This window comes from Bos indicus, chromosome 10, assembly GCF_029378745.1.
Source record: "Bos indicus isolate NIAB-ARS_2022 breed Sahiwal x Tharparkar chromosome 10, NIAB-ARS_B.indTharparkar_mat_pri_1.0, whole genome shotgun sequence".
NCBI lineage: Eukaryota > Metazoa > Chordata > Mammalia > Artiodactyla > Bovidae > Bos > Bos indicus.
In genome coordinates, this window is record NC_091769.1 from 5,392,723 (window position 1) to 5,418,364 (window position 25,642).

Below are 25,642 nucleotides of genomic sequence, written 5' to 3' on the forward strand. Positions count from 1 at the left end.
TGGGGTCGTAAAAAGTCTGACACGACTGAGCAACTGAACTGAACTGAACTGATGCAAAAACCCAAGTCATTGGAAAAGACCCTGATTCTGGGAAAGACTGAGGGCAGGAGAAGGGGGCAACAGAGGATGAGATGCTTGGATGGCATCACCAACTCTTTGGACATGAATTTGAGCAAACTCTGGGAGATAGTGAAGGACAGGGAAGTCTGGCGTGCTTCAATCCATGGGGTCACAGAGTCGGACACAACTTAGGATAAGTCATAAGTCACAACAACAACAACAACCTGTTAAGTAAATAAATAGGATATCCATTGTCCCTACTTGTAACAGTGTAACAGTGCCTCTCTGGGAGGACCTCGCCCTTTCCCACTCATAGTCATGGGTTCGGTAGGAGGATCACGTCATCACCAGCTCCGGGGTGAGTGTGTGACCCAGGTCTGGCTATAGGGATGGACTAGGAATCAGTTCCCTGAGATTCAGTCCCCACTGGGAATTTGGTAACCTATTTCCACTGGATTGACTCAGCTAGTGGAAGGTGGTTGCTGTGTTGCCACTCAGAGTGGGAATGCATGCCTAAGAATGATGCCAATGTGTGGAGGAGCAGACCCAAGAGCTGCAGAAAGAGATGCTTGAGGTTATCATTTGAGTCTCTGGGTCCAAGAGTGCGTGACACAAGCCATGTCAGACTTTTCTTTTTTACTTTAAGCCATTCTGAGTTGCATTTCTGTCCTTTGCAGTCAGAAGAGCCCTCATTAACGGTAAAGAGCCTCATTAACAGTAGGAAAGCATTTTCAGATCCTTTGTCTTATTTGATTTTCACAACAGCCCTAGGAGGCTGTTTACAGATGATGAAATGAAAGCTCAGAATGTTGAGTCAGTGAGACTCAGACCCAGGTCCTTCAGACACAAAGTCCACGCTTTATTCAGGATTTCTTGGAGGTTAAATAAGGAGGACACTGAGCAAGACTTCCACGTGAGAGGAGTGCACTGAGCAGCTAGCCCATAGGAGGCAATCTTCCTCCCCGTAGTCAGCCCACATTCCACGACACGACCGTGTTCTAATGTCTGACTAAAAGTCACCTCCTCCATGAAGTCCCCAGGAACCCCTCTCCTTGATTCCCTTCAGCCCCTATCTGTGTCTCCTTTATCACATCAGTCACTTACAGCCTCCCCATCTCACTTATTCAAGTGCATGACTCATCTCCATTCCAGGGAATTGCATGCTTTACTCATCTTTGATTAGACCCAAGCTCCTTGCCCCATGTCTGGCACCCAGTAGGGGCTCAATCCATTAAAAAAAAAAAAAAATCAGTATTTGAAGTAAATTAATGTCTGAAAAAGACATACATTTAGGATGTGAATTAGAGTGACAGGGGAAAAAAAAAATAGAGTGACAGGGAGATGGTGGGGGGTGGGGGTGGTGATCAAAATGAGACACAGAGACAGACACACAGCGAATGAGTCAGCAAGAAGGTAAAAGGCAGAAAGAAGAGGGGGTCTGAGAAGAGAGAGTCCTGGGTGTAGGGAGCCAGGAGGGGCTGCTGGCCTTGACTGGGGCTCAGTTGGCCTTGTCCTATGTTGGGGCAACCAACTAGAAAAGACTGTTTTCTCCGAATCCAGTAAGATTGGAGGGTTCAACCTATGGGATGGGTAGGGAAAAGCTGGGGGATCGAGAAAGAATTCCCAGGACCCTCTCCCTGCCACTAGGGCCCAGAGTAGGCAGACTTTGAAGGAGCTGGTTCGAGAGGAGGGGGCAAAGCAGTTGGGAGTCAACAGCAGCTATGACCTTCTGTTGCAATGTCTTGGGATCTCCCCACAGCGGTGGCTGCGGTGACCCTTCCCTCCAGGAGTTGAGATTGGAACCCAAACCAGAGAAGGATATAGCCTTGCAGGCAATGGGCCTATGACTCTCCCACTCTGCTCTGGGACTGAGTGGTTGCCCACGTGTCCCCCTCCATCAAATCTTCCCCTTTCCCCATGTCACGGCTCTAAGGGAGGTAGAATAGGGAAAAGGAGTCCAAAATGGCGGTGGCTAAAAGACAGGGAAGGGAAAAGCCCATGAAAATAGAACAAAAGAAGGTCTGAGGACCAAAGAAGGTCTGAGGACCGGAGTGCGGATCTCAGGTAAAACAAACAACACTCCTGGCTGGCCCAATTTACATAGGACAGGCCCAGGGAGAGATAAACATATAAATAGAGGAGCCAAAGCTAGCTCTCTCTCTCTATCTCTCTCTCTATCTCTCCCACGTGCTGGGGTGCTCTTCTCCTTGTGTCTTTGGATCGACGTGTGCTCACGCCTCGAAGATGGATTTTCCTGCTATCTTCTAAATAAAATAGAGCTGTAACACTGATTTGTCTAAGAGCTATAACATGGTCCATTCGAGACCTGAGAGCTATAACATGGTCTATCCAAGACCCGAGAGCTGTGACACGCCAAGGGGGCTTTAATGTCCGTCACTCCAAATCTTTGTTGTGATGAGACAAAGAGCCGAAGAACATACACTCGTGTGACAGTACCATCCAAAGTGATCCTATTTACAGTAGCCATCTGCTTGTTTATTATCCATCTCTTCCCCGAAGGGGAAACTCCATGATGACAGAGACCTTGTGGGTGTCCCAGTGCCTAGCAGTGCTTGGGATGCTCACTAGATGCTGAGTGGATTAATGAATGGGAGGACAGGCAGGATGGCACTGTGGGGTGTGTGTGTGTGTGTGTGTGTGTGTGGTAGGAGTGGGAGGGTTGCTTGGAGGTGGCGTTGACAAAGCACTTCGCAAAGCGAGGCTCCCAAAATAAAGACGTCTGGGCTGAGAGCTGAGAGCCCTTGAGAAGAGAAAGGCCCTTCTGGGGTTAACTGTGTGGCTGTCAACCTGCATGTGGGCAGCTGTGGGGAAATGGAGCTCCTGGTGGGAGGGGAGGGGCGGCCTTCCTGCCCCTGCCACACCTGCGCTTGAGCAGTGAGGAACCCTCCAGGGCCTGTTGTGGCTGCCGGAGACAAAAGGATGCTGCTCCTGCCACTCAGGAAGGCAGGAGGCAAAGAACAGGGCAGTGGGCAGGATGGGGAGCCTTGTCCCCAGTCCTGGAAGGCTCAAGGGAGGGAATGGGAGTGTGTCACCTAGACTGGTGCTACCTCACGCCAGGCAGGGAGCTGGCTTGCTGGGTCCCCTCCACAGGCTCTGAGGAAGGCGGTATTGAAACGGATGAAGAGCGTAAAGGCCCAGGGAGGTAGTGACAGGTCGAGGGCCCACAGTGGGTGGTGGAAGGCGGGGATCTGACTTGGGTGGGCCTCGCTCCTCCTTTCACGTCACTGGGCATCCAACACAATATTGGGGTTGGTAGGCACGTGGCTTCTGATGGCTGCCCACCTTTGCTAGACTTCTGGGGAGAAGGAGGAAGGGAGAGGGGAAAGGGAGAGAGAATCTTTTCTGGTGTAAAATAAGAGAGATAAGTGTCTTTGTAGTTGTTTTTTTACTTTTCTTTCTTTCTTTTTTTTTTTTCCTATTCTTTTTTTCCTCCCACAATGTCCCACTCTAGTCTGAGACTGATGAGGAAATGAATTGAGGGTCTGAGGCCCCCATCCGTGGGCTTCACTCTCAGCCCCAACTGTGAAACCTTGGGCAAGTCATTCCTCCCTGTTACCCCAGTCACCTCATCTGTGAGAGGTCGATAAGGAGGCATTTGAAGAAGCAGAGGAAGTAGATGAAGTCCAGCACCTACATGAGACGCCATTGGTATCAGCCAGAAATTTCAGAGAACCTACTTCTACCATCTCCACCATGCTACTTGGCCACCCAAGGTGACTTTCTGAAGTGCAACGTAGACCTTGTCTGTCCCCTTCCAAGGACTTGAATAAGTACTTCAGGAAAGATGATGGTCAAATGGCCAGCAAGCCTACACGTCAGTTTTCAACTTTACTAGTCCTCAGGGAAGTGCAAATTACAATCAGTGCATTCTCACAAGAATGGCTTAAATGGAAAAGTCAGAAAATGCCAAGTGTTCGTGAGAATATGGAGCCACTGGAATGTTCATGCAGTACAGCAGGGACTGTAAGTTGGGTCTACCATTTTGGACCAAAAAATGTTTGTTCTCCACAGGGAACCTGTATCCTCTTGGATGCATTGATTCTACTTCTTGGCATAAACGCAACAGAAATGTACATAAATGTTGATCCAAAGCCACGTAGAAGAATCTACATGGCAGAACTTTTCATAAGAGCCCGAGGTGAACACAACCTGAATGCCCCTTGGCACGAGAGCGGTGGACAGACTTTGGTACAGTTGCACAATGGAATGAAATTTAGCAATGAGGATGAACACCGTGAAAGAGTGCAACATGATGCAACAACACAAAAGACATAATATTGATTGAAAGAAGCCAGACACAAACACTGCATGATTTCATTTACATGAAGTTCAAAAGCAAGCGAGCTAATCAATGGGGTTAGAAGTTGAGACAGGGGTTCCTCTGCAGGGGATGGCGTCTGGGAAGGTGAGTGAAGGGGGCTTTGTGCACTGCTTTTAACTTTCTGTTTCTTGGTTGGTTACAGGGGTATGTTCATTTCGTGAAAATACATTGAGCTGTAAATATATGATATGACCACTTTTATGAATGTAGGTTGTGTTGCAATAACAATTTCCCACAAAGCCTCACACCTTTCCAAGCCTCCTCCTAGTCTGGGGCAGGGTCTCAGCTCTGCGCTGTCATTCCAGGCCCTCTGCTGCCTGCTCCGGCCACCCGACCATCACTCCCTGCCCTAAGCAGCGGGACAGTGCGTAGGTCTCTCCACAGGCCAGGATATTTCTTATCCTTGTGTCTTTTCCTACGTTGGCCCTCTGCCTAGCATCCCCATTTTTGCCCACCTCCTCATCCTTTCCTAAATCCCCCATCCTCAGGTGGGCCTGGGGCCCCTCTTCTGAGCTCTCACAGTCCCCATACTTCCCTTTATCTCAGCAACTCCCATCATATGGGTTTAATATTATTATCACATGGTCTTCCCCAGTATCAGGGCCTATGGCTGATTCATGACTCCAGTGCTCAGCATGGAACCTGGCATAGAGGACTGTGAATGCTTGCGAAATGAATAAAGGAATGTTCATTCTTATTCTGAACTCCTGTTGGCGCCCTTGTAGCTTCCCTTACTCCCAGGCTAGGCCCCCATCATTGTCCTGTGACAGTCTTCCAGATATTTCTCTTCTCTGTGATCTTGTCTCCCATGTGATGAGTTTCTCTGTCCTCTCTCTGTAAGCTGGAAATGGACTCATATTCCCCTTCTCTGAAACCCTCACCTCCTTCATTCTCACTACACTTACTTTCTCCTAGGGGCAGAGGTAGTGATCAGTCATCTAGAGAGGAGAGTTGGGCCAGGCACCTTTCCCTCCAACTCCAGTCCCCAGGGACATCAGATCCTCTCATTACAGATACCATGGGAGTGGTTCAAAAATGGAGCAGGATGCTTGGGGGTTGGGGGCCAGATATATAGTGGACTTCTTATCAACAGAGGCATGCAAATGGGAACTCGCTGACTGCACTCAGGAGTGCTATTGATAGGTTAGAGTCAGTCCTTTCAACCCAGTGGGGAAAAAGAAAGAAAGTGAATTCGCTCAGTTGTGTCTGACTCTTTGGGACCCCATGGACTGTAGCCTACCAGGCTCCTCTGTCTATGGGATTTTCCAGGCAATAGTACTGGAGTGGATTGCCATTTCCTTCTCCAGGGGATCTTCCCAACCCAGGGATTGAACCCGGGCCTCTCGCATTGTAGACAGGCTCTTTACCGTCTGAGCCACCAGGGAAGTGGGGAAAAAGAAATGATGTCACTTGAGGTACTACTGTGTGCCAACTAGGCCCTTTACATGTACCTCACAGACTTTGCACAATTGTTCTGGGAGGAAGGTGTTACCATTGTCCACATTTCCAAGATGATGAAACTGAGGTTCGGAGAAGTGAAGAGTCTTGCTTAGAATTTGACTTATTAGGAAAGAACTAGAATTTGAACCTAGGCGTTTCTGGCTCCCAAAGCTTGCCCTCTTTCTAGAGCATATCTACCATCCTGGGATTCCATTTCATGGAAACATCTGTGATTGCATTGTGCCCAGCCTGTAGAAGGCATGATGTGTGTCTCTGAGCTTCTGGGGGGCCCACTGACCCCCCCACCTGCCCTTGGCTGAGTTTCTGGCCAAGGGTGGCTGCAAGGGTCAGGATCCCTGAATGCATCGGCATTTGATCACAGAAGAGAGACCCTCTGAGTAGTGGCAATCATTCCCAGGCCATCATGGACCTCAGATGAGATGCCAAGGGCCCAGACGTGATTTCACTATAAATGGTTTGCTCATTGGTGTTTGACCTCTACTTTCCATCGATTTGATTTCCAGTTCCTAGTGTTTACTGATTGGGGAAAAAAAAGCTCAAGCTAATGAAATCTCTCCCTACTTCTTTCCTACTTTTCTGGATGTCATAAATGAAGAGGTGTTTCCATGCGGTAACCTTAAGAGTCCCATTGTTTCCTGTGAATGATGGGCCCTGGCTGCCTTCCACCCATATTTCCAGGCCTTTAGAGTGAGACTGGTCATGGGCCTCCTTCTGGCCAATGGCTGTGAAGAAAGCAGGTAAGTGTCGCTTCTAGGCTGAGGCTTGTAAGAGTGGGTGTGAGTTCTCCTGTGGCGCTCTCCCCCTGCTCCCTGATGATGGAGGTAGTCTGGTTCCCCAAGTCACTGCTCGGAAAGAAGCTGCCTGGAGAGCTGCAGGTCCCACAGCAGACTTCACAGGAGAGAGAAACAAGCCTTTGTTGTATTAAGTCACAGAGATTGCAGGATTAATTTGTTACCACCGTATAACCTAGCCACCTTGACAAACGCAGTCCCCACAGCCCCCCTTCAGCAACACCACAGCACCTCGTACATGTCAGGCACTGTGCTAGGAAGAGACATGAGACACAGTGGGTGTCCTCACCCTTGACGAGGCAGCAGATGAAAACAAATGAGTTTTTATAAAGCAGAGTGTCAGTACTGTGACAAGAAGAAGTGCAGCATCCACAAGGAATCCAAAGAAAGGGTGGACAAGGTGGAGGGACGAACAAGTCACAGAAGGCTTCCCAGCTGGGAAGTCCCTTCTCAGCTGGGTTGTAGTGGATGAATAGAAGTCAGTCCGATGGCTGCAAACTGGTGGTTTGTACCATTTGGTCAGCACGGTATTTTAAATGTTAATAATATTTAAAAATGAGGAGTCTTGTAAAATTCTGGATTTGGGGCTTCACTTTAAAAACTCAGGATAAAGGGATTTCCCTGGTGGTGCAATAGTTAAGAATCCACCTTCCAATGCAGGAGATGAGGGTTCGATCCCTGGTCAGGGAGGTAAGATCCCACAGGATGCAGGGCAACTAAGCTGGCCTGCCACAACCATTGAAACCTACATGATCTAGGGCCAGTGCTTCACAGCCAGCGAGAAGCCTCCACACACGCAGCTAGGCAAAGTCTTCATGCTGCAGTGAAGAGCCCATGCACCACAGCAAAGACGCAGCTCAGCCCCTCACCCCCAAAAGAATCCAGCTCCAACAACTGGCTGGAGCCGGCAGAGGCGTCCCCTCTAGACAGGCACGGCTATTCCAGGTCATCTCAGTTACCTTCATGCATTTGCTCCCTGCCAGCCAGCAGACAGTTGGGTTTGCAACCCCTGAGTGAGCAATTCTCATTAGACTTTGTCAACCCAGCAGATCCTTTTCAGCCATGAAAAGTCTGAAGAACCACGAGCCAGGCTTGTCCAGCCACCTTCGTCTCCCAGACCATCAGAGGCTCCAGGAGATCTTCATGGGAAGCACAAGAGGCCCTGCCTCGGCTGACCATGTCCCCAGAGTGGGAGGAACCCTGGTCCAGCCAGGGTGGGAGAAAGGAAGCCCCGTTATGGTCCCAGAGAGGCAGGCCTGCGCCTCCCACACACACCCCTTGTAGAAGACATGCGCTACTGGGCTTTGGCTGCCCAGAATCCATTTCTCCTCCTTTTAGTAATAGTCCTTCTATTTTCTTTTCGGGAACAACCCCTTCCTCAGTGTTCAAACTTGGAGTGAGTCTAATCAAACCTCCATGCTGTCTGTTGGCCAAGAGGAGGACACAGGACACACGGCAGGCCCGCTTGTGCCCCTCCTGGGGCTGTGAATCACATGAAGACTGAGGCGAAGAAGAAACAGCTGTTGTGGCCGATGCAACCCAAAGGGGAACTTAGGGAAAAATGACTTCAGTTCCTGCTCCCGAACTCCTAGTCTGCCCCAGCCCCTATCCTTTCCTGGGTCTGACAACAAGCCTGGCCTTTGATTCTGGGAGCTATCTGATACTGTCTTCATAATCCCTGCTTCTGGTTGAGTGAGGCTGAATGGTTTCTTCCTACCAACACACCCTAACTCATACCCAGCCCCTCTCAAAGGCTGGTATGAATGGCCTGGGTTCACACCAGATTTACCCTGAGCACCTAGCTGTGGAGGCAGGCCTTGCCTGTCCCCAGTCCTCAGCTCCTTCCTCCCCTCTGTCAGAGCCACCTTCTGCAGGCCCAGCCTCACTAGGAACTGGGATCCCTCCCGGGCCCACCCTCTGGGGTCACCCCTAGCTGTCCTGACTACTGTGTGGCTGCTGCCCTGGTCAGCCTGGCAGCTCAGGGTCATCTGCCCAGCAATCTGACTACTCAGGATGCGGCCTCCTCTGCCCTCCCCAGGACAACGCTTGCCCCAAAGCTTGTGGCCAAGTCAGAAGACATCCTGCTTGTGGGCCGGCCTGGACTCTGGGGCCGTGCCTCTGCCAGCCTGAGTTTTTTCTTGGTCGAGGACTACCTTTATGTGTTTCTATGTCTCTATCCTACTTGTACTTTTATTATCTTTATACTGAACAAAAGTAACACTCCCTTTTTAACCTTTAAAACATGTACTTGAAAAGGGAACAGGAGATCCTTCTCATAAACAGAATACCTGTATTGTGTTCTATACATAGAAAGTAATAGTAAAAAAAAAATACATGGAAAAGACAACATTGTTATTCATTTTCAGCCAGATACTCTTGGCAGCTGAAGACTGGGTCTCTGTCTTGGAAATGAAGATCAACAAGCATTAGAGAGGCCTCAAGGAGATGCTCCCCTACAACTGAGACTTCCTCCTTGATGGAATCAGCTGAAGAGGAAGTAACTCTCTCCCGGGGGTATTTGACTTGTGTCTGAATAACTCTCCAAGTAATCTCATAGACCACTTGTGGTTGGCACCCGTGGATGCTGCCTCAGCAGCCTCTGTCTGCTTCAAGATCCTGTGGCCAGCTGACTGCCAGGACCCGCTCACTGCTGCCCTCTGGGGCTGGCCCACTGCTGCCTGCCTGAAATTGACCACTGCTGCCTGCCCCACCGGAGAAGGCAATGACACCCCATTCCAGTACTCTTGCCTGGAAAATTCCATGGATGGAGGAGCCTGGTAGGCTGCAGTCCATGGGATCACTGAGAGTCGGACATGACTGAGTGACTTCACTTTCACTTTTCACTTTCATGCATTGGAGAAGGAAATGACAACCCACTCCAGTGTTCTTGCCTGGAGAATCCCAGGGGTGGCAGAGCCTGGTGGGCTGCTGCCTATGGGGTCACACAGAGTCGGACACGACTGAAGCGACTTAGCAGCAGCAGCAGCCTGCCCCACGCCCATCAAACACTGGATTCCAGACTGACCAGGCCTGGACAATTGCTTTGCCCGAGTGGAGAGCTTGGTTCTAGGCTGAGCCATCCCAGCAAGGTACAGAAAGTTATAAGAATTCACCATCTTGAGCCCGCCTTAAATGACAGGCACTATGGTAGCTGTTTTATACACATCATTTCAAATTTTGCCACCTTACAGTCATTCATGTATCACCTTCATGATTTCTGCTGTTATCAGTGCTGTTCATTTACTTAGTGTTTTTCTTTAAATCGATTTGCCTTTCAAAAAGCAGAGAATTTTATTTTAAAAGGAAATGCTGTATTATTTTCATAAATCATGAAGTCTAATATGCTGCTTATATTTTTCTAACATGCATCAATCGTGAGCTATTAAAATAATAAATGTTTATCCCTAACCACCTAAAACCATCACACACACCATCAATCACAGGCGCACCAGCCTTTGGGAAATACGACAGCATCTTAGCTAATGCTCAAACATCCTTGGAAGAAGGATGGTTTACAGACAAGAATGTGGAGGCTCAGAAGGGCCCCATCTCATGTCCATAGGCGGAAAGTCTAGGGGCTGAGATTTGCATCCAGACAGCCTAACGCAGATGCCTAGACTATTTCAACACTGGTGCTTTCCAAATGATTTTTTTCAATCCAAAGAATCCTTTAAAAATGAAAATGTGTGGATACCCAATATACATGTGTGCGAAGTCACTTCAGTTCTGTCCAGCGCTTTGCGACCCCATGGACTGTAGCCCACCAGGCTCCTCTGTCCATGGGATTCTCCAGGCAGGAATACTGGAGTGGGTTGCCATGACCTCCTCCAGGGGATCATCCCAGCCCAGGGATCGAACCCACGTCTTACGTCTCCTGCATTGGCAGTTGGATTCTCTTTACCACTAGCACCACTTGGGGAGCCCAATCCAATGTATAAAATAGATAAAATTGCAGTTTTAAAAATCTGAATGGCATGGTCTAGGGTGGGTCAGGGGAATTTCCCTGGCTCAAACTCATCCTCTGGTGGCCCCTGAGAGTCTGCCTTCGAAGCCTGGTACTCTGAGGAACATTATTTTAAACCTGCACTGTACCACTCTTTCTTGACTCTCCTTAGTCCAATTTTCCCTATAGGCCACACTTCTGAGGGACAGCTTTTGAATCTGTGCTATCCTTTCTGGCTGGACGTCTTCACCCTGGGCTTTTGCCATCTTGAAATCTTGACATTTTCCATCTTTCCCTCTGGAAATCTTCTACTGGCATTGCAAGCCTTACTCTGCTCTCATAATTCATTCATTGAACACTGGCATCTAACCTGTGCCCAGCTTTTTAGACGGCATGGGGGACTGAGGAGAGCAGATGCCGTGCCTCTGATGGGTTCTGAAGCCAGCGTGGGAGAGGGACTCACAGACACAGCTGCGCAGACTCACATTGCAGCCGCGCTTCACCAGAATCCCATTCATTTCCTCAGTTCCCTCTCCCTCAGATGCCTGGTCACATCCTGTGATGGGTGGTGACTGAGACAGAGCCAGCAGAGGGGACCCCAGCAGTGCTGGCTGGCCTCAATGTTGGGACTCCAGAGGTCTTGTCTGATTACTCATTAATGTTCCTGCATTGCTGCTCCCTTTAGTAACCACTGCCGGATGGAAACCTTGAATTAGACTCATACTCCCTAAGAACCCCAAACCTCCCCTCCAGCAGGAAGACCAGTTTATGACTCTGCCAGCATCTGCAGTATGGGAGCTCTGCCTAACTGTGGGCTACCACAGGCCTTCTCCCCTCATGGTGGAGCTGATTTGGCCCCTCAAAGCTAGAGTCCATCTCCCACTGAAGTGGGTATCCCCCAAAGTCCTCTGTCTCCCAGGAAGAGAAGACTCTGTTGCCCTAAAATATGGAAAGATCCTCACAGAGTGCCAATAAGTTTTAAAGATTCCTGAAGGACACTCAGCCTTGCGGTGCCCCCACCACTGCTACTTTTTGGCAATGGCCCTGTCCTCTCTGAAATGCCTGCATCTTTGGAAGGCTCTGAATGCCCAGAACAGCACACTAGGGGTCTCCCCTGTGGGACCATGTCTAAGTCAGGCTCAAGTTCTAGGAAGCTTCTCCCTTGGTAGTCCTTAATTTGAGTCCATTAACAAATGCAAAACAAGTCAGTTCAAGCCAAGTCAACTCAAGTCAATTCTACTCAACTCAACCCAACAACCCATTTGTTGTTCAGTTGCTCAGTCTGAACTCTTTGTGATCTCATGGACTGCAGCACACCAGATTTTCCTGTCCTTCACTATCTCCTGGAATTTTCTCAAACTCACGTCCCTTTAGTCAGTGATGCCATCCAACCATCTCATCCTCTGTTATCCCCTTCTTCTCCTGCCCTCAGTCTTTCCCAGCATCAGGGGCTTTTCCACTGAGTCAGCTCTTTGCATCAGGTGGCCAAAGTACTGGAGCTTCAGCTTCAGCATCAGTTCTTCCAATGAATATTCAGGGTTGACTTCCTTTTGTATCGATCTCCTTGCAGTCCAGTGCATAATTACTGCATACTCATACCTCAATGCATACTTACTGCACATCTCTTTGTCTTACTACCCTGAATCCAGCTCTTGTTTGGGGAAAGTTAGAATCTGACAACAAGACACAATCTTTACTCTCAAGGAGTTTTCTATTTTGAATCTAGATTCAGCACAAAATTTCCTGAGGGAATGGATACCTTCCAAAGGGGCCACAGAAAGAATGTCCCTTTCTGGCTTGGAGACAGTCCAACTGGTAGCTTAATCCCTGTGGTTGGCACCATAAGACTTTTCAAACCGCCCTTGGACTTGTCTGACCTCAAGACTTCAGACTGCAGAGTCAGTTGGCCTCTCACACTTCAGAGTAGGATAGTTTATTCATAAGAGTCCTGAGTAATTCATTCATTCATTTATTCATTCACAAACACGTATTGAGCATTTTATGTGCTAGGTACTTTACAGTCATTATACCATTTAATTCTCACAGCAATCAGTCTGGATGCAGAACCATTAAGTGGTCAGCTAGGATGTAACTCAGCCCTAATTCCAAAGCCTATTCTCTTTCTGTCTCATCCCACTGTCTCTTAGAACAATTGAGTAGAATTCATAATAAAGCATAGAGATCCCCGAATGCTTAAACAAACACATTCTATATGGAGGGAAAGAGTGGATTAATGAATGTTTTATGTGAGGCAAAATCCCACCTGACCAGTTTAGTAGAATGCTTTGAGAAGTGAACTATATACGGAGATAAAGGGTGACTTTTACAAAAAGCCTTTGTCAAGTTTTCATCCCAAAGCCTATTAATAAAATTGATTCATTATAGAACTGGGCAGAGGTGGGTGGTGAGTGGGAGGGAGTCTATTTTTGCATGGATAGAGAACTGGCTTAGAGACAAGAAAGAGAGGGTGGAGATAAATGGGTGCTTTTTCAAACAGGGAACTAGGATTCCCCAGGAATCGGCGCCGAGTTTGGTCTTATATAACACCAGCACACTAGCATCAAACCCCTAGTGTGCACAGGCCCTGTGTTAAGCATGGGGGTATCCAAACAAGCCAGGCTCAGTTCCCCTCTTGGAAGAGTCCACGAAAGGGGATGCTCAGGGACAGCTCCAGGTTTACAGAGAAGCTCCTGTGAAATGGCATGACCTCGGAGAGCAACTGGAGAAGGCTGCTGGGGGATGGAAGGGAGTGCCAGACAGCAATCAGAAAATCTGAGCTCTGGGACCAGCTGCACTACCAACTTTCTGTGTGACTCTGGGCGAGCCCCTTCCCTCTCTGGCTCCCAGTTTCTGCTCCTATACAATGAAGAAGTTGGATGAGATGAAGGGCTGTGGTGTCCTGGATGGGGGACAAGGATTTGGAATAGGGCTTGGTTATGAGACAGTCTGCATATATTGTGGCCAACACGTCTCTTTCTGTCCCTGAGCTGTGGTGGGAGAGACCACTCTGTCTCTGTCTCTCATTTGTGAAAAGTGAGGATGAGGCAAAGAGCCACGAGGTCTGTGATGCTGGGGCTCAGAGCCCAGCCTGGAATCCCTCAGTGGCATTCTCTGCGAGTGACTCAGCATCATAAATAGCTCCCATCTGGATGAGCAATGATATCTATAGCGATCAAGCGATCTCTATATCCACACACACTCTCTCTGTGCAAATATGTGGCTCAGTGTATGCTAAATACGAGGTGGCCTGGAGACGTTCCTCCTCTTAAAAGACTATTTGGTATGAAACTCAAGACTGTTTATTTAAAGAAACAAGTTTACAACTATGCACGTTGGATTACTGGTAGTGGGTGGTGAGGAAGAGGCGAGGTGGATGGATGAAGGGATGCTGGGTGTGATCCAAGCTTGGGGGCCACCTGGAAGAGGAACCAAGGCTGACAGGTCCACCTGCGGGGGTGGGGGTAATGAACATCCACATGAGATGCTTGGGATCCCGGGGTGGGGGTGCAGAGGGGAGTGTTAAGCTCATCAACGCAGAAGCTCAACAAAAGGCATAGGAACTGGGAGTGAGAGGAGAGTAAGCTTCCAGCTCTGCTCTGCCCTGCCATTGATCTTAGGCAATTCATTAGTTCACTCATTCATCTGTCAAACAAACACCAACCACATAAAAGGTATGTAGATCACTTGGGGATACAGACAGGAAAAAGAGGGTAGGAGCTCAGGCTTAGCCACCTGCAGCTGTCCGTCTTCAGGCAAGTCCTTCCCTTGCTCTGTGCTTCAGTTTCCTCATTTGTAACCTGGGATAATACCTCAAGGTGTTTTGGGGGAGGGGAGGGTCTTCACAGAATAAGGTAGCACACACAAAGATGTTCTTCTCTGTTGTAAGCTAGCGCCATTCTAACACGTTGCCAGGTTGACCCATCTCATTCCCACTGGGGAGTGCTCTTGGTGACCGCCAAGGGGAAGTGACTTCATGACCACCTTCCCCAGGAATGGGGGTGGGGGGCGGGCGGTGCGCTCTGAACACCGCGTATGGGTGTGAGCCTGGGCAGTACCCTCACCTTTGCTTCCTGGCTGAGCTGAGATGCAGGAGCCTTCAGTTACCAGGCAGAGCAGGTAGCATGCCAGAGACCCACAGACTTCCTGGAACCGGGGAGAGGGTGGTAAGGGCGGGGCGGGGAGAGGGCTGCAGGGGGTGGAGCGGCCTCCTGAATGGGCACGCCTCCCCAGCCCCCTCTGACAGATGAGCCCTTGCCCGTGTTGAGGCCACACTGATCCTCTGGATCCTGGCAAAGGGCTGGGCAGTTCAGAATGGGGTCCTGCTTGGCAGGAGACCGAACCCTGACCCCACCTCACCTGCTCCTGACAGCAGTCGTCCGTCTTAGTCACCAGTTCAGGCAATGATGCTGCGGTACCACTGACCACACTGCTTTCTGGCTTCATTGTGATTTCTGACTGGTGTCAATGGTTGGGATTTACGGTCGGTCAGATCTGGCTTTGAGTTCTGGCTTTGGGGAAATCCATTCCATTTCTCTGAGCCTCAGCTTCCTCCTGTATAGAATGCGGTTACTAATAGCACCAACCTCATGTATTGTGCCATATAGCTGCTTGTTATTATTTTTGGTTAGTTAATATTAGTGTTAGTCACTCAGTCGCGTCCAATCCTTTGTGATGCTGTGGACTGTAGTCCCCCCAGGCTCCTCTGACCATGGGATTCTCCCGGCAAGAATACTGGAGTGGGTTGCCATGCCCCTCTCCAGGGGATCTTCCCCACCCAGAGATTGAACCCGGGTCTCCTGCACTGCTGGCAGAGTCTTTACTGTTTGAGCCACCAGGGAAGCCTCTATTATTATTGGTGGTGGTGTTACATAAGATAATGCCTGTGAAGATTTCTGTTTCATGGTAGCCCCTGAAATCCTAGTTACCTTCCTCTGCTCTCTTCTAGGAGGTACCAGATATACCTAAAAAGGCAAAGGGTACCCAGTAAGTATTTGTCGATTGAGCAATGCTCAGCAAATTCGCTAGATTTGCCTTCACATGGCTTGGAAGAACGAGGTCGATGCTCCGTTCCCAGATGGTAGGTGCTCACACAGGGGCTGGAAGGGGGCATGATCCGCTCGGTTTGTGCAGGGGTGAGCATGGAGCCGGGCGAGACCCGGCAGCCTTCGCTCTTTCTCTCCCGCTGCAGTCCGCTCTGCTCTGGGCTGGACGCCAAGGCCTCAGCCACTGCAGGGACCTGAGCACAACCTGTCACCTCCTCCTCGAATATTTTCTCTTCCTGCCGCCACCAGTGTCCTGCTTGCTGTGACACAAGACGTGCAGATTCCCGTCTCGGCAACAGGGCTGGGGATGGGGGCTTGGCCCCAGGTCAGGGGTTCCAATACATCAGCCGACTCAAGGCCCTTTACGTCAATTGGCGGTCTTCTGGGACCACCCTGGGTAGCACAGCCCCAAGCTGCTGGGTCTCAACAGCTCCCGGCACTATCGCCTCCTCACAGAATCCCCTCTGCCCCCTCAGCCCCTCCACTGAGACAGGAGCGGAGTGAGGAAGGGCCCTGCTGCCGGCTCCCCAGAGCCTGGCACTTAGCAGGGCTCAATAAATATCTGCTGACTGAGTGAATGAACAAGTAAATAAGAGGCTGGACGACTGTGCCAGGCCCTGTTCTAAACGCTGGTAACAGCACAGTGAACAGGGCAGGCAGGCTGCCTGCTCTGGGGAGGCTGACAGTGTTTGAATTTAAAGCTAGCAGCTGGATGGGCCAAAGGGCAGAGTAGCTTCTTCCTCGCTGGTGAGGTGGCGTGGGGGAGGGGGTCTCTGGTTGGGGCTGCTGGCTGCCGGGAGCATCTCTGAGCAGGGTCTGCGTGTAGAGTTGGGAGGCTGACCCTGCTAGGCAGATTGGGGTCAGTAGGTGTGAACTGTTACATTTGGAATGGATAAACAAGGTCCTACTGCACAGCACAGGGAACTGTATCCAATCTCCTGGAATAAACCAGAATGGAAAGCAGTAAAAAAAAATACGTGTATAACTGAATCATTTTGTTGTATAGCAGAAATTAACAAAACATTGTAAATCAACTGTACTTCAAAAAAACGGTGGGGGGTTGCCAAGGAGAGGAATGTAGGTGTTGTAGTCAAGTGCTTCGTGTCCACCTACTGCTGAGTCCCAAAGAGGTAGCATGTTGCCTGGCACATAGTAGGTACCTAGTACATTTTGTTTAGTGAGTGAAGGGTAGGCAGAGAGTGTGTTGGGACTACACAGGTCTAGGGACTTGTGGGAATCAAGGGTGTTAACTACTGGAGTTCTTATGACTCACACTTGAATGGGGCTTTGCTCTTTCTAGAGCTTTCATGCAATGGTGATTATGCTCACTGAGCAGGTGAGGGGCCCACTTGGCACAGGTTTACAAGTGAGCCCACTATGCTGGGTTTTAGTGTTATTGACATAAGCAGCAGCATGGTGACAGCAGTTTCAACGTAACTGAGTTGTCTCAAGTCCTTCACATCCACAATCTCTAATACTCTCATTAGAGTAGCCAAGGTCATACTCGTCATCACAGAGGAGGGCTCAGATGCTCTGAGAAGTGTTAATCTTGCACAGTTGGAACCCGGGTTTACTCTAGAGTGAGGTGTTAAAAAGCTCACAACCTAATTGGGACCCAAAGAGGAAAGTGGAGAGTTAAAATACGATGTGACATCCACCTGAGCGGGGGTTGGTCAGAGGAGACTCCCTGCCAGGAGGCAGTGGGAGGGCTTCCCTGAGATGAAGAGTCTGGAGCTGAGGCTTAGGGACAGTAGGGTTGGAAGGGTTTCCCAGGCAGAGGGAAGAGCATCTGAAGAGGCATCAAGAGAGCATGGTCTTCCCAGGCACTTGGAGGAGTGAGGTTTGGCCAGAGCCTTGGGGAGAAAGAAAGATGAGGCTGGGAGATTGTTGGTGCCAGGTTTGGGGGCTCAGTTTAGCAGGGTGTGGGCTTCACCCCGAGGATCCTGGAGGGCCCTGCCGGGCTTAGCTTAGCTCTCTAGAGAGCTCCTCTGGGAGACAGCTGATGAGTTGGGGGCCGGGAGGACTCAGCAGCAAGGCTTGTGTTTGATGAGGCGCAGGGCACAGGAAAGAGCCTCTCAGCCTCCAGGCTTGGGTGATGTGTCGAGTACAGAGATGTGGGTTCTCTGTGAGTCAGCCCTTCGGTTGGCTGACCCACCCTGCAGAGTTGGAAGCCCTCCTGCAACTCCAAGAAGACCAGTGGGTCAGGTCCTTATCTCTGCCCCAGCCTCAGCCCAGCCGAGCCCTCCTCTGCCACCTGACTGCTCCCAAAATCTGTCCTAGCAACCTCACAGGCTTCACCTTGGCAACTGCAGCCTCTGCACTCCCCTATTCTGGCTGGGCTGGAGTGGAAGGAGGAGTTGGGGTCCCTCCCATCCACCAGACTTGCCTTGCAACCCTGGCTGCCAGCACCCTTGGGCTGATCAGGTGGAGGCTGGCCTATGTGATGAGGGATGTGGGTCTGGACACTGGACAAGGCCCTGGACTGAGAACCTCGTGAGCTGTGTTCTGACTGCAGGGCTGGTGCTGTCTGAGTAACCTTGGTCCAGGATCTCCAACTCCCAGGGCCTCAGTTTACCCTTCAGTAAATAAGGAGAGAGGACAAGACCATCTCTAGTGTATAATATTGTCTTATTCCAGTTATCCCCGTGTTTAATCTTTTCTGTGGTTATTGGTTGGATGCTCTGATGATGGCATGGATTTTAGTGTTGGACTGCAGGCATTTAAATCCTGGTTTACTTGGACAAGTCACTGCACATTTCTGAGCCTAGAGTACTTTCCTCTATAAAGTAAATAAACTGCATGCTATCTCACCCAAAGGATTGAGAGTCAGGTGATGGTATGTAGGAAAGTGCTTTGTAAATGACAAAGAGCTACACGAATGTTACCTATTTCATCACATGGACAGTGCTCAGTAATGATGTATTAAATGCCACCCACCCCAACAGCAACAAGAGCAAGCATTCAGTGATCTTTAGCACAACAATTTCATATTCACAACAACCAATAAAGTAGCTATTATTATTTCCATTTTCCAGGTGAACAAATGGGGGGGCCTCCATAATTAAGTATAGAAGGAGCTCAGCCAGACTCCCTGGCTTCAAAACTTGACTGTTCAAAATTTAATGAGGTGGCCACACCAGCATCTCGTCTCTCCATCTTTGGTTTTTCCTCTTGCCTCAAGTCAGGATGTAACTCAGGGTCTGGTGGGTACAGGGGCAACCTTGTCATTTTTTGTGCATCTTCCAAGTGCCAAGAATTGACCACTTTCTCAGGCGTTCACAAGCATGCCACCCCCTCCCAGGGAGTCCCGTTAAAATGCAGGTTCTGATTCCATGGGTCTGGGAAGCAGCTGCACTTCTTCATTTCTAATAAGTTCCCAGAAGATACTGACTTTCCTGGTTTATGATCACACTTGGAGTAGCTGGGTCCCATGGCTGAGTGTGTGCTCCGTCACTTCAGTCATGTTCAACTCTTTGCAACCCTATGGACTGTAGCCCCCCAGGCTCCTCAGTCCATGGGATTCTCCAGGCAAGAATACTGGAGTGGGTTGCCTTACCCTCCTCCAGGGGATCTTCCTGGCCCAGGGATCAAACTCGTCTTCTGCATTGCAGGTGAATTCTTTACCACTGAGCCACCGAGAAGGCCCAGCTAGGTCCTAGAAGACTTTAAAGTGAAAGTGAAAGTGAAGTCGTGTCCGACTCCTTGCAACCCCATGGGTTGTAGCCTACCAGGCTCCTCCATCCATGGGCTTTTTCCAGGCAAGAATACTTGAGTGGGTTGCCATTTCCTTCTCCAGGGAAATCTTCCCGACCCATGGATTGAACCCGGGTCTCCTGCATTGCAGGTAGATGCTTTACCCTCTGAGCTACCAGGGGACTTTATCTTATTAAATCCTGGGGATCAGGTTTAATTGGCCCCAGGGTCACAGATGGGGAACTGAGGCTTGAGACGCAATTTGCCTTACTCAGGATCCCACCATGTACAAGACATGGGTTTGAACTGCTTGACTAATGCAGTGCCCTGGGGGTTGTGGGCCTAGCAGTGCCTCCAAGATGTGTGGTCCCTGCTTGAGCTCTCTCTCCACAACTGAAGCAAGCAGTGATCTCCGAGTCCCTGTTTGGAGATGTTTGTTTCTTTCAGTTCATCAAGAACAGACTAGTTTTAGATGCTGGCTCCCTGTGGGAACAGGGCCCTAGCCCAGGAAGTGTCCCTGCAGGGGAGTGAGCATCTGAGGGTCAGGATTACATCCTGCACATGAATGACTCATCTTTCAACCTCTTTTGGAATCCTGTCTTTATTTGAAAATATTTTGTATTTTAATCATCATAGATTTTTTGCACTAACCTTATTAAAAAATACTGCACAAAATGATATTTATGTTGATGGCTGAGCTTTTTAGCATCCCCTTACATTTTGCACCTAAGACAGGCACCTCTCCACCTGCCACCCCCCAGCCTGGGCCGGCCCCGTGTCTTCTCCCTCCCTCTCCTGCCTCGTGGCATTAGGATGCTGCCTGCGAGGCACTGCGGTGCCCACCCGGCAGCCAGCCAGCTGATGGATTTATTTCCCAGCAGGAGAATCCATCACTTTGCTTGCCTTTTGGCTGACCTGCTCTGGCGATGGCAGTGGGGACTGTGGGTCTGAAGAGGTCCCAGGGATCTCTCTGATGTGGGCTTTGTCACATCAGGTCCCTTATGGCTAGGGTAATAGAGGTAAATGACTCAGAACTTAGATTCTGTCACCTCTCTGCTTCAACCAGAGCCCTGCCAGCTCTGCCCTCTTCTCTCCCGCCTTCCCCTTTGCTCAGTAGGTTTCTGTCCTGTGGTCTCATCAGGCTTATTCCTACCCCAGAACCTTTGCACTTTCTGCCTGGACAGCTGCTTCTCCCTATCCAGATGTTGGTTTCAATGCCTCTTCCATCAAGCCTCCCCAGCCTGCCTTACCTAAGCAGCCCCACTCTCCTTAGCACACCCCCTCTTTTATTTCCTTCCTAGCACTTACATAACTTGGTGGACTTATATTTGTTTACTCGCTTATTTCCTCTGTCTCCACTAGAATGTGTTTTTATTTCATTCTTCACTGACTCTCCAGCTCCCGCAAGAGTTACTGGCCTGTCACAGGTGCTCAGTAAGTACTGAGGGACCAATGAGCCATATCCTGAGTTTCAGTTTCCACATTTGTGAAATGAAATACAACTCTAAGCCCACACTGTCAGAATCAGAGGCCAAACGGCCTGGGCAGACTGGCTGTAGTGTTCCCATTTCACAGTTGATGAACCTGAAGCTCAGGGAGGTGCAATGACTTGCCCAAGTTCACCCAGCTGAGAAGGGCTAGGGCTGGGGTTCTCCCCAGTTTGGAGAAGCACCCACTTCCATGCCTTGCTCAGAGGAGGCAGTCAGCAATGTGAAAACTGGATCTGAGTGCTCTGAGTATCTTGCCATCTGCTGCTTGAACTGCAAGACCCTACTTGCCCGCCTGGCTGTCACAGCTATCTGACAAGTCAGAGACAGGAATTCTAATGGCTGGTTTTTGTGGAACACAAAGTCCTGCTTCTTGCCAATGGAGAGATACATTTTCTCTGCATTGGCAATTACCACACTGAATGTCTGGGGAACGGTTCTCATCTTCCAGGCACTTTACCAAGATTAACTTCTGAACCCCATGCAGCACTGCTTGCTGCAGTTAGGGGGGTCCCTGGGGGACTGTGGGCAGCAGTGTCTCTGTCACAGGGGAAGCTGGGGTTTGGAGGGGCTTGAGGCTCCCAAGTCAACATCTCCAGGAGTTTATTTTCCTAAGAGCAGTTTCTCCACTGTCCAAAATGCCCTGACCTTCTCAAGGATTCAAGGATTCTGACTTTCCCTGCCCCATTTGTTCATTGGCTCAGCAGTGTATCTACAAATATTTACTGAGACTATCCTAGGCATTCTTATAACCCTGAGGCTGCAATGGAGAACAAAATAAAATATATACTGTCCTGGCCCTCCTACAATAATGAATCTGTAGGGAGACAAATGACAGTGTCTAGTAACTGGCTGTGTGACTCTGGGTAGGTTCCTTTCTATTTCTCGGCCTTTGGGTTTCAGTTTATTCTCCACCCCTAATGCCCCCTGCTTAAGAGACTTTGATGACTTCTCACTGCAAAAAAAAAAAAAAAAAAGGAAAAGGAAAATAAAAAGCAAGATGGGAAACTCCCCTGGTGGTCCAGTGGTAAAGAATCACCTTCCAAAGTAGGGGACCTGAGTTGATCCCTGGCCAGGGAACTAAGATTCACATGCCTGAGGGCACCTAAGGCCATGCGCCACAACTACTGCACCCACACGCTCTAGAGTTCATGCCCTGCACCCGGAGAAGCCCACACACCTTGACTAGAGAAAGTCTGAGTGCCTCAACAGAGACCCAGCGCAGCCATAACAGCCATTGGCTTGCAGACAAAAAACACGCAAACCAAGTTGGGCCTCCCTGGCCTGATCTTCAAAATCGGGCCCCTCAGTGTTGGGCTTTAGTTGAACTTTCCCAGCACGTGTTCCCTGCCTTTCCACCCCCATTTTGCCACATTTTTATTTAACCAACACTCATTTGTCACTTTCTAAGTGCCAGGCATTGTCTAAATGCTTCACAAAATGTAACCTGTTTAATCCTAACAGAAACACCTTGAAATGTGTTGTAATTCTCATCTCCATCTTAAAGATGAGGACCCTGAGACACAGAGAGGTAGGTAATTTGCTTGAGGGCACACAGCTGCTAAATGGACCAGGCAGGCAGATGCCCTCTCCCTGCATCCACTGGCTCTGTGTTCCGTCTCTGCCTGTTTCAGAGACCAATCCTACCATCTCCTCTTCTAGATACAACTCAACAGACACTGCCCACCTCCAGGAAGCCTCCCCTGATGTCTTCTTGTCTCTGGGTTCCCGCGACGCCTTGCACATCTCCCCACAGTAGCCCTGCCCGCGGAATACTGTTGTTCTGGTTTGTGTATTGTCTTCTCTATTGGATGCTGAGCATCTCAGCGGGGGAGGCTGTGTTTCACCCTCTCTGCTCCCTCTTGCCCAGCCCAGCATTCCCAGATCATCCACTCTCCATGCTGCAACCAGAGGCAGCTTTTAAAAACAAAACTAGTTTTTATCACTCCACTGCTTGAACCATGCAGTGACAATCCATTGCACTTAGCAGGCTTTGCATGGCCTGGTCCCTGCCCACCCCTCCTTATCAGCTGCCACTCTCCTTCTCACTCACTTGGCTCCTAGCCACTTTGGTTCCTGTCTGTCTGCAGACAGTCCAGGCTCACAATAAACGCTCTGTTGAGCTATTTCTTCTGCCTGGAACGTTTTGCCCCACATCCACACATGACTGACTTTTTTTGTAATTTGGGCTTCACTCCCATGTCTCCATTGCAGACAGACCTCCCCTATTGTTTGTTTGTTTGTTTGCTTAACTACTGTTTTCATATTTACCTTTTACTTATTGTTAATGACTGTGTCTATTGCAAGTCTGTAAGCCCCATGAGAGCAGGGGTTTGGAGGGTCTTGCTCAGCACATGGAACAGTGCCTGATATAATAGCCACTCAATGAGTTCATGTTGAAGGAAGAGTAGATGCTCTCCAAGGTCTCTTTGGGGAGCAACAATTCAACTAAGCCCGGATAATATAATATAACTTATCTAATTTGGTCTCATCTCAGGCTAAAAGCTGGGATAATTTCACAAGCTGAAATTCATGATCTTCATTACCCTCCTACGTCTTACCTGCAATCATACTCCTAGAAATAAGGCCACTTTATTGACTATTCTCCGCTGACTTCTCTTCATCAGGGATGCTTAAACTTCTTATACATGTTTTAATTTGTCCAACTAAGACTCAAGGAAACTTGTGAGATATTGCCCTCACCATTTTGCAGGCAGGGACATCCCTGAAAAGCAAAACTGCTGACTTGAGAAGTGCCCAGAGCCCAATGGGAACACACACACTCGTCACAGCCATCACATTTCATCAACAACAGGAGAGACATCATGCTCCGGGAAGGCACAAGAGCTGAGCCCTGCCAACGCCTGGGCCAAACGCTACTCATTTAACGTCCCAAAGGAGTGGCTATCTGTAGCCAAGAGGGATGTGCAGCCAAAGTCAGGGCAAATGGGAAGTCTTCACATGCTTCTGGTTAAAGCAGGCAGGATGGACACACATGCACAGAATTAAGGTCTAGGTGTCCGACTGCAGAGCTATCGCTAATGTGCAGCAGTCAGAACAGAGGTACCATCGTCCTCAACTTTCTCCAAAAGATATGAGAGGGAGCTGCGTCAGGGTACCTCAGAGACCAATTGTCACACATTGTCATCCTCTTGAGAACCAGAAAGGACCCTTCTTGCCCTACTTCTGCCTCTTCCTTCCAGCTTCTTTGAGATGGGGAAGGAAATGGCATCTCACGTGGAGGGGCTGAGAAACTCTAAGGCCTAATCTTTTGGGCAAAATGGAGAACTCTTGAATTTTAAGTTCAAAGGTCTTGGCTCTGGTCTCAGCCCTGTAGGAACTTGGATACATTCCTCCCCATCTGTGTCCCTTGTCTTCTTCATCTGTAAAATATGGCTGTTGGGTTGGATGATTTCCATGACTTCATACCTTCTATATTTATGAGCTTATGATTCAGATGACTTTGAAAAGGAATCTCAGTTTTTTCTTCTTCTTTATGGGGCTCTATTTGTCTTTTGATCAGTTTTGCCAATAGTCACTGGCCCCTGGTCACAGTTTAGGTAGTAGAGAGTATTCTGGCTTGGTAAAATTTGTAAAGAGTTGATGTACCTTTTGCTTTTCCTAAAATAGTTTCTCTAAAGCATGTGGCTTATCACCATGGTGTGGGCTTCTCTCAAAACTTTTTACTAAGGAACAGGAATGTTCAGAACACATTAAGAAGAGAAAGTCATGGTTTGAGTTAGTGACTTCTAAGGTGGAATGGCATTTGAATGGCAGAGATTGTTGCTGATGTTAAAAATCCTTCTGTATGAAATGACAGGATGTCTTAGCTTTGCTTCAAAATAAGTCTGTGTTTGTGTGTGTTTGTACATGTATGTGTGATGAGAGTAGGTGTACAGATGAAATAAATTGCCCAACTGTTGAAGCTAGATGATGGGTATGTGGGGGATTTATTATACTATTCTTTCTATTTAAAAAAATATGTTTGAAATATTTCATCACAAAAGGGCCTTTGGAGACTGACTCCAGCTTTCTCTACACTCTCATTTCCTACTCCCCGTCCTGAGGACCCTGTGTCACAGTGACATCACCCTGGTGGCTGTGATTGCACACATGAGGCCCCTACTCACAGTTCCATCTGTTCAAGGTAGTTTTCCTCCTTTCCTCACAGTTCATCACTCCTGCCTCTGTGATCTCACAGCCTCGCATACTCACCTTAATTACAGCACAATCATATCATATTGCAGTTGTTTACTTTTCTGCTTCTTGTGCTGGTCTGTGCCCTTTTCAGGACACTTCTCTGTCTCCCTAGTTCACAGCCAGGGCACATAAGAGTCCTCAGCACAAGTTTACAGAGGGAATAATATCAGGAATAGTAGTTATTATTTTTTGAGCACTTATTATGTGCCAGGCACTGCCCTAATCTCATTATATAGGTATTTCATTAAAGCCTCACTACAAGTGGGTACTATTAACCTGTCTTCTCAGAAGGTCATTTCTAAGGTCACAGACTTGTAAGTGACAGAGCTGAGATTTGGACTCAACTGAAACTACTTGGCCGTTCTCTGAACATCTGGTATTTTAAGACTTCTCGATCAATCTTATACAACAAGTCCAGGATTTGGGGAGCATGAATTTTAGGCTCAATTTTGCTACAAAATTGCTAAGTGACCTTGGGCAAATTACCTTTGCCCCCTAAGCTCAGTCTTTCCATCTCCCAGTGAGACTCTCAGTAAGCGAGGATCACGTGATTCCAGGGCCCTCCCTGCTTCAGCAGAGGAAAGGTTTCCTCTTCCACATTTGATCTCCTGTCGCCGAACTGG

The 25,642-nt window shown here is 49.0% G+C and overlaps 1 protein-coding gene and 1 long non-coding RNA gene across 2 annotated transcripts in view; one reads left to right on the forward strand and one right to left on the reverse strand.

Annotated features, from left to right (window-relative positions):
* The window catches only part of CPLX2 (complexin 2), a 90,759-nt gene that overhangs the window by 63,882 nt on the left and 1,235 nt on the right, over positions 1 to 25,642 (reverse strand). The window lies entirely within an intron of this gene.
* LOC109564444 (uncharacterized) lies at positions 4,378 to 9,994 on the forward strand. Its single transcript, XR_002181495.2, has 3 exons — positions 4,378 to 4,486; positions 6,459 to 6,600; positions 9,021 to 9,994. It is a non-coding gene; the product is annotated as an uncharacterized lncRNA (long non-coding RNA).